This window comes from Ambystoma mexicanum, chromosome 5p, assembly GCF_040938575.1.
Source record: "Ambystoma mexicanum isolate Mex_15411 chromosome 5p, UKY_AmexF1_1, whole genome shotgun sequence".
NCBI classification, from domain to species: domain Eukaryota; kingdom Metazoa; phylum Chordata; class Amphibia; order Caudata; family Ambystomatidae; genus Ambystoma; species Ambystoma mexicanum.
The window spans coordinates 1,131,326,160-1,131,340,924 of record NC_090930.1 but is presented as its reverse complement, the minus strand read 5'-3'; the positions used below and the strand labels follow the sequence as shown (position 1 = coordinate 1,131,340,924).

Here is a 14,765-nt window from a genome sequence, read left to right as displayed (position 1 = left end):
TGTGTCTTTCATGTTCCATCAGCCCCCCTTCCCACAGGTCAGGATGTGTACATGAAAAAGAGTATCACACCATACTAGACAAAGGCAGACCAGGCAGGATTGCGCGTAGGGTGCTTGGTCATATACGTGTACTAATTCTAAACAAATGAGACATGGTTTGCAGTGTGTTCAAGTGTGGAATAGGTTATGCCGAGAGCCTACTTAATATAACTTGAAAAAGATGCACACACTGATAACTCTTTACTAACCCAAAATAGTACAACAATACAAGTTATAAATATTATAATATTTTAATGTGAACATAGACATTCCAGAAAGTTGTTGGCCCAAGAAGTACAATGTCTTAATGTTAGTCTGAGCCTGAGCCTTTGTCTGAATCCTGAGCCTTTGCCTAAGCCAACGCGTAGTTTGACCCTTCTGGGTACTTTTAAAGGCAGATACGTCTTTGTTCCATTATTGATCAATACCTTAATTCATACAAATTGGATAAACCTCATCAATTCTCTAGATTCCGAAGATATTGTTAATGTATATATTCCTATTCCTCTTGTCAGTTTAAGAAATTCTTAATCTGTAGATCATTTTGATAATTCTTGGTTATGTCATTGTGGGTGTGCCCGCTGAACATGTACTGAATTTAATTTTGCAATTATACAAGTTTAGGATGTCTTGTCAGGAACAAGCATGCCGCGTTCAGTGTTCGGTGTGTTTCCTCATAACATAATATATGAGAGTCGGCAGGAGATTTCTGACCACCCCCTCCTGTATCCACAGGGTCTGTGTTACTATGCCTACAGTGCTGCTGCCCATTCAGCTCAGAGGCACTATCTTGTATGCATCCTTTCCACATAGCTAGTTGAACCCAGGGTTGTATAGAATGGCAAACTACCAGGGAGGAAAATGCTTACCATTAACATGGCAGCAGGCACAGAAGTGGAAAAGTCTTACAGGTTCCCCAAACAAAGGTCAGTAACATTTCTAACAGTTGCTTAAGAGGATACATATAACCTTTTTCCCAAGAGATGCTACTTCGAGACCTTCATCATCAGTATCCTTCTCATCAGCATAAATGCATATGACCCCTTTGGGCAATCCAAATCTACTCTAGTTATATTATCCAACCATTCAATTCACATTGTCAGGTGACGCACAGTGAACCCAGCAACATTAAATGCAGAACCTGTACATCCAGGTGATGAGGTACATGATTGCGTGACTTATGAAGGTCCTGATGATGACATAACATAGGTTAGAAAGGATGTACTTGAGGAAGGGGAGGTGATTTTTGTTGATGGGTCATTGAAGATTGATCAGACACATGGGTGATGCAGTTGTGAGCTTGGTGGATTGGCAACACACTATTCCATACAAGCAGCCAAGCTCATAGCACTGATATGGCCTCATTACGAGGTTGGCGGTCCGGTAATAACGGAGCCGGTAAGGCAATACCAGCCTCCATTACCGGTCTGTAGTATTACGACCCTAGACGCCGGTCCCAACGACATCGACAAGGATCTGCTGTGGCCGTGCACCACCGTATCGGCATGCGGACGAGCACGCGGGTGGCGTGCCTGTAATACCGGCATCCCTCAATGAAGAGGACACCACGATTCGCACAGACATGTACATACCGGCATCGAGATGCTGGTAAGAAGGGCCACCATGATGCCGGCAATACCTGCATCGCAGATCACCCGTTAACAGCAATCTGCTGTGTAACCAAGTGCCACAGGTGCACACAATCAGCACAGGTGGAGGCAATAGAGTCAGGGTCAGCACAAAAGGAGCACACCCACACACAACACCGCTTCCCAAACCAAAATGCTACCACTTGCACTTGCCATAAAGGGGCTGGAGGAAATGTCTGCACTGCTACTCCTTGAGCAGGCAATACAAAAGGCAACACAGAGGAGACACAGAAGGAGAAGGAGGGTGATACTGGGCCAGCAAATCCCACCAGTGCAGGTAGTTGTTCCCCGCAGACAGCCATCAATTCCACATGTAAGGGCCAATCCATTTGACCTAACCCCATCACAGATCCACACCCTGTACCGGCTGGACAGGGACACCATCAGCAACATAGTGGAAATACTACAGGAAGACTTGGTCAGCCTGATCAACATCCACACAGCCATCCCCCCTCTGCTGAAGGTGGCATCTGTGCTCCACTTCCTGGCCACAGGCACTTACCAACACACAGTGGGCCAAATGCATGGCATGTCACAATCATGCTTCTCCATTGTGCTAAATCAAGTGCTGGATGCACTACTGAAGCATGCAAGTGCCTACATATCCCTACCACGGGCACCACACGAGGCAAGTGCCACCAAAATAGCATTCCATGCACTTGCAGGCATGCCCAATGTAATTGGTGCTCTCGACTGCACCCACGTAGAGTTGGTAGTCCCACATGCCGTGTAGGCAGTGTACCACAATCGGAAGCTATACCACCCATCAATGTGCAGATGGTGTGTGATGCCAGCCAGATAATAACACATTGCTGTGCCAGAAACCCAGGATCCACGCATGATGCCATGGTGCTGCGGAACTCCTCACTACCCTGCTACATGGAAGGAGAAGTGGCTGGCTGTTGGGTGAGTCTGCCTTCTGGGGCATGGGAGGAGAGGGATGGGGGCTACATGCACATGCAAGGGGAATGCCCTCTGGGCCATGGGAGGAGAGGGATGGGGGGCTACATGCATATGCAAGGGGAATGCCCTCTGGGCCATGGGAGGAGAGGGATGGGGGCTACATGCATATGCAAGGGGAATGCCCTCTGGGCCATGGGAGGAGAGGGATGGGGCTACATGCATATGCAAGGGGAATGCCCTCTGGGCCATTGGAGGAGAGGGATGGAGGGGCTACATGAATATGCAAGGGGAATGCCCTCTGGGCCATGGGAGTAGAGGGATGGGGGGGCTGCATGCATATGCAAGGGGAATGCCCTCTGGGCCTTGGGAGGAGAGGGATGGGGGCCTGAAAATATCTTGAGTTATCCCCAGCCACACAGCCCTCACATGTGTGTACATTATGGACCTAGCCAAAATGCATCAGGGTGCCTGGTGGTTTAAATGTCTAGGCCCCTAAGTCATGTATGTCACCCAAGGCTTGCACCATGGATTGGCATGTGCTGTACAGGGCTGATAGTCATGTGGATGTGGCTGCTATTGACAGGATTGTACATGTGAACTTGTAAGAAGTACAGGCTGAGCACACATGGCAACTGAGCATTATCCTTACACATACCCTCTTCTGCTCCCATGCAGGTGATGCTGGCTATCCTCTGAAGGCGTGGCTACTCACCCCTGTCAGGAATCCGCACAACAGGCATGAAGAGGACTTCAAGTGTGCACATACACGCATGCGTGTGGACATTGAGCAGACGTTTGGCCTGTTGAAGGCACGGTTTTGCTGCCTAAGCAGGTCGGGAGGGGCACTCATATACAGGCCTGAGAAGGTGGGCAAGATCACCATGGCATGTGCAATTCTGCATAACATGTGCATCCGTCGGAGCGTACCCCTGCCACCTGACATGGAGCTGCCACCACCTGATGAAGTAAAAGGAGAGGAAGGAGTAGATGTTGGACATAGGCCAGGACGCGATAAACTTGAGGGTCTCGCAGTGCGCCAATTGGTCATAGACCAGTCATTCTGATGTGCAGGGATGCAGAGGGTGCCATGTGTTGGGAACTGTGGGCACTGGGGGTGTGGGTATATGGGCAAAGTGCACTATGAAGCAATACATTGACAAACACCAAAGAAGCAATGTCCACTCATGTGATGTTTTGTACACAGCAGGTGTATTGAAGTGATGTTTTGAACAACATCATTCAACAATCCACACCCCATACACGCCTCCTCCATACACCCCCACGCTACCCTCTCCACCCCCAAAAACCCCAGTACTACACTCACCACCACCCTCCACCCTCCCCCTAACACCCAAAGTCAACAATGGCACATGTGTCTGGATGTGTTCCTAAAGAGATTCTGCAGGGTGGCACTGCTACTGTGGAGCCCCCTTCGGAGGTGGGGTTTGGATATCTTAGCGCCGTGCACTTTGCAGGGACCTTCACATGGGGCTGGTCTGCCTGGAACTCGCTGGCGTGGTCGATATGGACGAGTCAGATGGTTCTGACGCCAAAGCCGGAGTTTGCCGCTGCTCCATGCTGTCAGCAATACTGGTCAGGATCTGTCCCAAAGCATTGAAGCCATAGCGCACTTGATGTGCACTTGAGTTGATGGCCTGGATTACGGCCGCAGTGCTGTCATGGATGACACGGCGTGTTGACTCCCCTTCAGCAAGGTACTGCTTGACATAGCCTTGCATCTCCTCCTGCTGGCCCTCCATCCTGGACAGACGTCCCTCAAGGTCCCGTATGGCAGTGTGGGTGGTGATTGGTGGGTTCTGTGGTGATACTGCATGCAATATGGGGCTGTGCAATGTCAGACACCACTCTCCATGGCTGCCCTGTTCGGATGAAAACTGGCGAAGGGTGTCCTGGCTCTGAGTGGACGAGTCCTGCATTGCCGTAATCGTCAGGGTCAGCTTCCTCGTTGGCACTATGCTGTGCCGATGCAGCCCTCTCCCCAATTGCGCTTGCAGCAGCAGCCTGTGTGCCATCATTGTCCATGCCAGATGTGTCCTCTGCCTGTGTCAATTGTGTGTCCAGGGGTGCAGGGGCAGGTGTCTGCTGGTCCTGGGTGGGTTGCAGTGGGGCTGGTAGGGCACTGGTTGTTTTCCTGCGTACCGCTTGGCCCATCCTTGGTGCACTCGAGGTAGATGGTCTGGTGCCCTCAGCTTGGCTCCTTGCCCTTTTGGATGGTGTTGTGCATTGTCCACTTCCCTCTGCTTCTTCGGTGTCTGCATCTGTACCTGTGGGGGACAGAGAGTGGCAGGGCATCAGTGATGGTGGTGCTTGCATCATGCATGCCTTTGTCTGTTGGGCCTTGATGTGTGTTGTGACTGACGTGCTGTGTGACACGTGCAGGTCATCTGTGTGTCGGGTGTGTATTTGTGTATGGGCGCGGCATGCAGCATGCATTTGGATGTGATAGTGGTGGGCCCAGCATATGTATATGGATATGTCTAGGTGTGCATGATGGGCCATGTATTGGCTGGTGTTGCTGTCACATTTGGAGGTCAATGGTGATGATTGGTTGTCGTGTGTTTGTAGGGACACTCACCTTCATCTGCCGATGTTGGCATGCCAAACTCAGCTCCACCGACTCCTTCAATTGACTCCACATCTATGACTGAGCTGCAAGTCTCCTCCCATCTGGCCAATATCACTGTTGAGTGTGGTCCTCCACCTGTTGCCAGCCCCTGGCTCCGATTGGCTGACAAGATGTTGCAAACTCTCAGCCTGAGGTCGTCCCATCACTTTTTACAATCACGCACTGTGCGTGCGGTGGTGCTGACTGAACTTACTTTCTGGGCTACTTTTTCCCAGATGGTCTTCTTCTTCAGCTGGACTGGACGCCTGAGGTCGCTGCAGAACACCACATCAGCATTCGCCACCAGGGTGTCAGCTAACATGTTCAGCTCCTCATCCTTGAACCATGGTTTACGCAGGCCGGCAGTGCCATTGTGGGTAGACATTTTGTCCGTGGTGTGCTAGGAGTTCTGGTGATGAAGGTCCAGTATGTGGAGGATGGCAATGGATTGTGTTTTTGAAGATGGCTGCCAGTGCATTTCCCGTTCTGGTGCGATGACGTTACTTCCGGTTCCGGCAATGACGGCCCGTTCTTAGCACTATGTTTATACCGGTACCGCTATTTAGGGGTTGTCGAGGGCGGAGGCGTTATGTGTGCACCCATTGATGCCGCTATCTAGGGGTTAGGAGGTTGTGACCGGCATGCCGGTACGGCTGTTACCGGCATGCAGGGGTGCGCGAGCTCACGCACTCTTAATCACCCACTGTTTGCAGGTTCCAGCCAAGACAGACATTTTATTAACGGCATGCCGTTAAGGGCTGCTTTTTTGCGCCAACCTCGTAATGAGGCAGATAGAAACATTGAAAATATCAAAAAGCATCTCGGTTACAATTTATTCTGATTAAACATTTGTTACATCCACCATGCATTTAGGATTGCCCAGATGGTGTAGGAGAGGGTTCAAGAAGTCAAACGGAACACCCGTAAATCAAGCAGGATTGATAGCTCTTCTAATTGATGCATTAACAGGTCCCTCAGAGCCCATACAAATAGCACAGACTCAAATGCTTATAGTAATGATACAGCAGACAAAGCAGCAATGGAGGCAGCATACTTTAAAGCACCAAATATGAAACAGTACCCTGACATGGTAGTTCAGCAGGTGTAGTTGCCAGCACTGTATAACTCGACCCCTTCAATAACGATAATTGAACTACAGGGACGAGCGTCAATTCAAAAGAAGTACTTGTGGTCCAAATAGGATGTTCCCTTTCACCTACCAACCTCATTTGGAGACAAAATATTACAGGAAAATTAGTAATGCCTCAAGGCTTGCTTATAGTGGCCTTAGAGCAATTGAACTATCCTACAGATACGTCTAAGCAATATATTGCTGCTGATATCTAGGAAGACTGATTTGTTCCCAACCTCCAGGAGAATGCGGATCAATTTGTGGCTAACTGTACCGCCTGCCACCTTTACAGCAGAAGCCAAATCATTTGCCACAACGCCCAGATCCCTTTTGTGAGCTGCACGTCAACTATATTAATAGAATGAATAGGTGCAGTAACTATCATTATTTATTTGTTGTGGTTTACTCATTCTCTCATTGGCTTGAAGAAGGACCATCTGCCCACCCCAATGCCAAATCAGCATCCAAATGTGTGGTGCATGAGGTGTTCTCTCACTGGGGAATATGCAACTTCCTGAAATCAGACAATCTGATGCACTTTTTTAACAAACTGTTTAAAGAAATGACTTCCCTACTGGGAATAAATCACAAGCTATGTTCAGTTTACCACACACAAGCGAACAGGTTTGCAGAACACTTGATTGGCTTATTAAAGCAGCACTTGGCAAAGCTTTGTCATTCTATAAGAAAATAATAGCTTAATTGCCTCCCTTTAGCTTTGTTTAGCCTGAGGAATCAGCCAGGGAAAGGACACCACCTCACCCCTTACAAAATTGTTATGGGAAGGAGGCTGCTCACACTACTTACACCTGCACATACAGTCTCTGATGATCATAAATAAGCTGATATATTAGGGAAACAATTCCAGGGCTACCTTAGGGACTTAACCAAATGTGTCAGAATTCAGTCTCAACAGCTTGCACCAAATCCAAAACAACTGACCGCAACAGACATGCTTGCCCAACGTGTCTGCAACAACCTCAGCTCTTCCCACGAGGTTCAGTATTCGTCCAGTTCTTCATCGGGAAATGGCATGATCAGTGCTTTCAGAGGCCATACAAGGTTGTCTACTGTACACAATCTGCAGTTAAAATTGAAGGACTGAAATATTGGGTACATCTTACAGATGTCAGAAAAGACACCACTACCAGCTCTCCTCCTCAAAAGACACACAGAGAATAAAAATAAAAGATGAGTATGGCCAATCAGGTATTTACATTCCTATGGACAATGCGTCCGTTTGGAAAAAGACATGTTAACTTTCCTTTACAGCCTTCTAGAACAGCAAAGCATATCAAGAATATAATGTTATGTATTGGATGTTTCTGTCTCTCTCTCTCGTTTCGTTCTTTTGTCAAGTATTATATGGTAGGCGCATATAAAGGGGGGTATAATAATGATACTGAGATAATACACATGCTATGAAATAAGTGTATCAATGCCCAGAAGCAAAAGAGAAACTTAATATAGCCAAACTTAATATAGGGACACTGAACATGGAGACACCAAATATAAAGGGATTCTTTTGGATGATGTTGCAGATGTGCATCACTGCAATATGGACACACTTTGGCATAATAATATGTGGAAGGTGGGAAGAGAGACTTCAAAAGATGCCTGCTACATCTGCTCCTTGATCTCACATGCCACTGGCACTCCCAGATTGTTCATTCCCAAAGAAATGCCACCTCTGATAACACAATGGCCCTCATTCCGAGTTTGGAGGTAAGTACCGTCCCTTACTGGCATGGCGCAAACAGCGTGTCCGTGCTTTGCGCCATGCCGGTAAGGTACCTAGCGCCATTCCGCAAAAGGGCCTCAAAAAGCCCTTGCTGGCATGAAGGGCACCGTAGATAACACAACCGCCATGGTCCAAAGCGGCATTAGCGGTGACCGTAAATAGCGGAACCGGAAATAGCGTCATCGCAGAGGAACGGGAAGGAGCACTGCGGCCATCTTTAAAGACACAATCCATTGCTATACTCACCACACAGGACCCCTGGAACACTGGTGATCGACCGGAAAGTTCATCTAACCACCCAGGAATGCGGAAAGCACCCAAGCAGGGATCTGCCCGCCTCCGAAAGGAGCGCTTCAGCCAAGATGAGCTACATATTGCTCGTAGACACCCAACACGAGCATGCTGGGACAGTGTTCAGCAGCAACATGAGGAGGGCGGCCGTGTTGCGAAAAAAGGAAATTTGGGCACTAGTATGCCAGAAGGTCAGTGCAGTAGGCAACACCCCCCGCACAGTCAAGGATTGCCGCAAAAGGTGGGATGACCTGTGGCTGAGGATGCAGAACATTCTTTCTGCAAACCGTGCCCAGGCCTTGGAGACTGGAGTTGGACCAAGTTCTCCAATTAAGCTCACACTGTGGGAGGAAACATGTGCGAGCATGATTGGGCCAGAATCAATAGAAGGGGTTGGAGAGATGGAGTGCGGCACCACGTCATCTGCTGATGGAGGTGAGTGTCCAAAGTAAAAACTGCTAAGCCAAATGTGATGAAAGTCAATGCCAATGTCTGTCCAAAGAGTGACGCCATGGTCGGCCACACACACTCCCTGTAAAGTATGCCGAAGCAAGTGAGACACAAGCCGGTGCCTGGTGCTAGGCCGTAATGTACATGACACATACCACACAAAGTAGCAAATTCCATGAGGCACACAGCGTCCATGATCTAGATAGAGTGCATGTCGGACAGCACAGTACCTGAAAAAAATGATTGGCACTGAAATATGCCTGTATTTACCACCCATGCATGGAATGACGTGCCGTTCCCTACACACAAATGCCTATTACCCACAAGCATGACAGTGAGGAGCCGGACAGCAACCGTCCCTCCACATCCAGGGGCCAAGCCAGGGGGCGCTGTGTCCCAGCAAGGAAGCCACCACTGGGACATACACCATCAGCAACAGCAAGGCCTGTGGAGGGCACACCACCCCCACCCCTCACTGCACTGCCTGCAGCTACCTGCTCAAAGCCACGGTCGGAGGAGTCCAGTGTGGCTGGGGTGGATGCAGCTACGGCCCCCCTCGCATTTGATGACAGCCCCAATGTCATCTGGGGCACCATTGAGGACGACTCAGTGGAAGTAGTCCACACCCCAGCACAATTGTCAACCCCCCATGTATCCATGAGTGACACTGGTGATACAAACACACCTGAGCAGTCGGGGCAAGAACAGACACAGGGACATATCAGTCCCGTATACAGTCCCGGGGAGGATGAGCTGGCTGGACATGGCAGCCTGATCCCGAGCAGGGCCACTGGTGCAGCCGCAGGAGCACAGTGGGCTGACCAGCTCACTGCCCTAATCCATGAATTCATGCAGGACAACTGGCAGGCCAGGGAGGAGTGGTGCGCAGATTTGAGGGCACTGGGGCAGTCCATAACTGACAACACAAACCGCCTCTCTGAGGTGCTTGGGCGCATCACTGATGCTCTGGAGGCAGCTCTTCCCTGCCAACAGCCTCAGCATGAGGCCACACTGTCCACAAGCAGCTCTACACAGACCAGCCCACTCCGCCGGTCGGTCTGTGCGCTTCGGCAATGGGACATGCCTCCCCCTGGCTCCGGGAGCGCTTAGTGACTGTACTGGCTGCCACATATGGGCTCCGTGGACCCATTGGGACTTGTGTGGGGGAGTTGTTGGGGGAAGGGGAGAGGGGTGAGGGTGTGTGGGGGAGTTGTGGAGGGGGGTGAGGGTGGTGGAGGGTTTATTATTCACGTTAATGTTATTACTTGCAATACTTTCAATACACCGGGTGTGTAGAAAAAATGAACCAGAGTGGACATTCATCATTTCGCATGTGTCATTTAATCTTGCACAGTGTACATGCACCCCCACACGCAGTGCCCTATGTCCTACCATCATGTCAGCCTCTGCTGACATGTAAGTCAGAAATATTGTGCAATCACTGACTGGCGCACAGCACATCCCTCCTGTGCATCGCCACCGTGATGTGGTCCTGCCACATCTTCATCAACCCCATCTTCTTCATCAGGTGGTTGGTGTTGCATGTCAGGGGGTAGGGGCCATTCTGGCGGAGGCACATATTGTGCAGCATTACACATGCCATCTTTATCTTGGCCACCTTCTCATGTCTGTAGAGGAGTGCCCCACCCGCCCGGCTCAGGCAGAGAAATCGTGCCTTCAAGAGGTCTGCTCAATTACAACACGTGTACTGGTATGGGAACGATTGTAGTCCTCCTTGTGCCTGTTCTGTGGGTTTCGGACAGGGGTCAAGAGCCACGGCTTCAATGGATAGCTACCATCAACTGCATGAGAGGGGAATGAAGGTGAATGTTTGCACATTCATGTTGGACAACTGTACTAGTCTCACATGGCTACAGGTAATTGGTGCCCACATGCACATGTTCCTGGATGCATTGACCCCATTTCAGGTCCCGCTATGTGTCCTGTGCAATGGACTAATGGTGTGGGTTGCATCCTCAAGATGATTCATGGTGTGCACTGTCGTCTTGTTGCATGTGCATCGTATATGCATACAGCACTGTTGGAGTGAAATTAGTGATCTGTTGAGTTCTGTGAGATTTACTAGTAGGGAGCGTTGGCTGTAGTCTGTACAATATTGGGCATTCTGCAATGATCATTTCCATGGTGACATGCAGCACTCCTATGGGTGTGCCAAACCAGTGACACACTGTGGAATACCTGGTTGGCTCAGTTCAATGCACTCCCAGGGATGATTGTCCTGTGTGGTGATGTGATGGAGACAGTAACATAGTGCATATGCAGTGCATGGTGCAGGATGACCTTACGGTGGGTGAGGGCTGCTGATGAGTGGTGCATGTGTTGTGGGATGTGGGCTGGTTACCTGTTAGTCATGTAGTGATAGGTGTTGGCCTTACTTCATCACTACGGGATTTGGGTGTCATGTTCCGTTTCTGATGCTTTGGGGCACAGGGTTTGGTAAGGTGCACATTGTGCACTGACATCAACATTCCCACCCAGGTGGAGTATGCACCCCCCTTCCTACCCAGGTGGAGTATGCATCCCCCCTTCCCACCCAGGTGGAGTATGCAACCCCCCCTTCCCACCCAGGTGGAGTATGCATCCACCCACCTCACGACACCGGTGCACTGCCATGGCCCAGTCAGGCAACTCACCAAGCAGCTAGGCACGTCGTCCAGCATGTCGCTCCATGTAGCGTAGTAGCGTCGAGCTCTGCAGGACCATTGAGTCATGAGTTGATCCGGGATATCGGGTACATCAATGTGTGATGATCTTGCTGGCGTTGTGTACCATCTGCACATTGATGGAGTGGTATTGCTTGCGGTTGCGATACACCACCTCCATGGCATGCAGGACCACCAACTCCACGTGGGTGGAGTCAATGGCACCTACACAATTTGGCATGCCTGCCAGTGCATGGAAGGCAACTTTTGTATCAAATATCTCCTGTGGAGTCCGTGGTAGGGATATGTAGTCCCTTGTGTGCTTGAGGAGGGCATCCAGCACTTGGTTCAGAATCCGGGAAAATAAGGGTTGTGATATGCCATGAATGTGCCCAACTGTGTGCTGGTAGGTGCCTGTGACGAGGAAGTGGAGCACAGACATTACCTTCAGTAGAGGGGGGATGGCAGTGCGTATTTCTATGAGGCTCACTATGTCGTCGTGTATCAGGTCCACAATGGTGGTGATGGTGTCCCGGTCAAGCCGGTAGAGGTTGTGGATCTGCTCAGGGGTTAGATTGAATGGACTGGCTCTGATGCAAGGAATTGGGAGCTGCCGGGGTGGTAACGGTGGCTGCACTGGTGGGGCATGCTGGGCCTGTCTCACCCTCCTTCTCCTCCTGCGTCTCCTCTGTGGTGGGGGCTGTTGTTATTGATGTTGAGGCATTGCAAGCAGGGCCTCCAGCTCCAGTAATGCTACTACTATTGGTATCATCTTGGTGTGGGAGGGGGTGTGGTGTGTGGGTGTGCTCCTTTTATACTGGCCCTGACTCCATTGCCTCCACCTGTGCTGATTGTGTGCACCTGTGGCAGTTGGAAGAACTGCTCAGGGCTCTTTACGCCTGGTCGGCGATGCCGGTATTTACGCCATGCCGGTATGCACTTTTTCCGCCTTCATGAGGCTGTTATTTGCATGTCCGCCTCACTTGTGATCCTCTCCGGTTTACGGCATGCTGCTAATGCCGTCATGGTGTGTCGCGCGCGCGTGCTCAGACCGCTATTTACGGCATCGTACTTTACAATGCCGTTAATATCGGTCTGGTTGGTCAGAATAGCCCGTAGCGGTAGGTAGATACCATGGTAGATACCATGGGGCTGGAGGACATGCCTATACTGCTACAACTACAGCAACAACACCAACTACAGCTACAGCAACAGGCAGCACAGAGGAGACGCAGGAGGAGAAGGAGGGTGAGACAGGGCCAGCAATTACCACCAGTGCAGCCAGTAGTACCTCGTAGGCAGCCATCAATCCCTCGCATCAGACCCAGTCCATTCAATCTAACCCCTGAGCAGATCCACACCCTGTACCGGTTACCGGGACACCATCACCACCATTGTGGACATGATACATGATGACTTTGTCAGCCTCATAGAAATATACACTGCCATCCCCCCGCTACTAAAGGTGGTGTCTGTGCTCCACTTCCTGGCCACATGCACCTACCAGCACACAGTAGGCCAGCTGCATGGCATTTCACAACCACTATTTTCACGCATGCTGACCCAAGTGCTGGATGCCCTCCTGAAGCACGCTAGCACCCACATATCCCTACCACGGACTGCCCAGGAGATAGCCGACACCAAAGCATGCTTTCATGCACTGGCAGGCATGCCCAATTGCATTGGTGCCCTTGACTGCACCCATGTAGAATTGGTAGTCCCCCATGCCCCAGAGGCGATGTACCGCAATCACAAGCAATACCACTCCATCAATGTGCAGATGGTATGTGACTCCAGCAAGATCATAACACATTGTTGCGCCCGATATCCCGGTTCGACGCATGATGCCATGGTGCTGTGTAACTCCACGCTACCCCTCTACATGGAGCGACATTCTGGACGACGTACCTGGCTGCTTCGTGAGTTGCCTGACTGGCCCATGGCAGTGCATCGGGGTTGTGAGGTGGGGGGATGCATACTCCACTAGGGTGGGAATGGGCGGTGAGTGGAAAATGCATGCAGAGCTAAACACACCTGACCTCAACCTCCCAACCCGAACATGACACATCACTGCCACACATTGGACCAATGCCGTATATCAATGACAACATGTAAGACACACAACCTTGCCACCATGGGTATGTCAAGCAATGCATGACTAAACATGATTGCAACTGTGCCAATGTGGCTAGTGTGATCCTGCACAGTGTGGTATACACAGCAAGAATGGGAGGCAAAACATTGTCCTGCATCCACAGTACATCCGCATCAGCATGCAAGAAATCACCCTGCATGATCTGTGCAACACCAACCAAACTACCACACCATATTGCAGTATACAATGCATCTAAATAATATTTGTGCATACGTACAGGGACATGTGCATGTCAACAGCAAATTGCTGCGGCCATGGATGTGAATCCTGATGGTGGCATCTCAGAGTGACTCACACAGACCTATTTGTATTGACTTGCAGGTGATGGAGGATATACCTTGAAGCCTTGGCTACTTACCCCTGTGCGGAACCTGTGGAACAGCCATGACGAGGAGTACAATCGGGTTCATACCCATACCTGTGTTGTGATTGAGCAGACCTTTGGCCTGCTGAAGGCGCGGTTCCGCTGCCTAAGCAGGTCTGTTGGAGCACTCCTTTATAGGCCTGAGAAGGTGGCAACGATCACCATAGCCTGTGTCATGCTGCACAACATGTGCGTCCGGAGAAATGTACCATTGCCACCTGACATTGACATGCATGCACCGGGTGAGGATGATGAGGATGGAGACGGAGGAGAAACAGCACCCCTGCCAGTACGTGATGCACAAGATGGCCGTGAAGTATGCCAATCACTGATTGACGAATACTTCTGACCCACAGGGACATTGTTGGATATGTGTCAGTAACACATTGTACACTGGGTCCTTGTGGACATGCACACAGGGAATGTGGGGAGTTGGGCACTGTGCACTGTCATGAATAAAATGTATACACACGAAATGAACAATGTCCAGTCATTGAATGATTTTTAACACAACGGGTGTATTAATATCAACTACAGAAATGTGCTACCCCCCACACTCCCCACAACACCAAAACACCCCATATCCTCCAATGAACTCCTCATACCCTCCAATGAACTCCCCATACCCCCAATGAACTCCCCCTAATACACCTATACACCACCGACACCATCTGGGCCACTCCCATTGTTCTCCCACACTATTTCCTTGCATTCTTGTCCGGGGGCCGCATTTCTGACTGCCTCACACTCCA

General features: G+C 50.3%; 1 long non-coding RNA gene across 1 annotated transcript in view; it reads left to right on the top strand.

The window, feature by feature from the left end:
- LOC138481752 (uncharacterized) overlaps window positions 1-14,480 on the top strand; it is a 50,972-nt gene extending 36,492 nt beyond the window's left edge. The window contains exon 3 of the long non-coding RNA XR_011274381.1: window positions 13,971-14,480. This is a non-coding gene — a long non-coding RNA (uncharacterized lncRNA). The remainder of the gene's footprint in view (window positions 1-13,970) is intronic.
- Window positions 14,481-14,765: the final 285 nt, after the last annotated feature.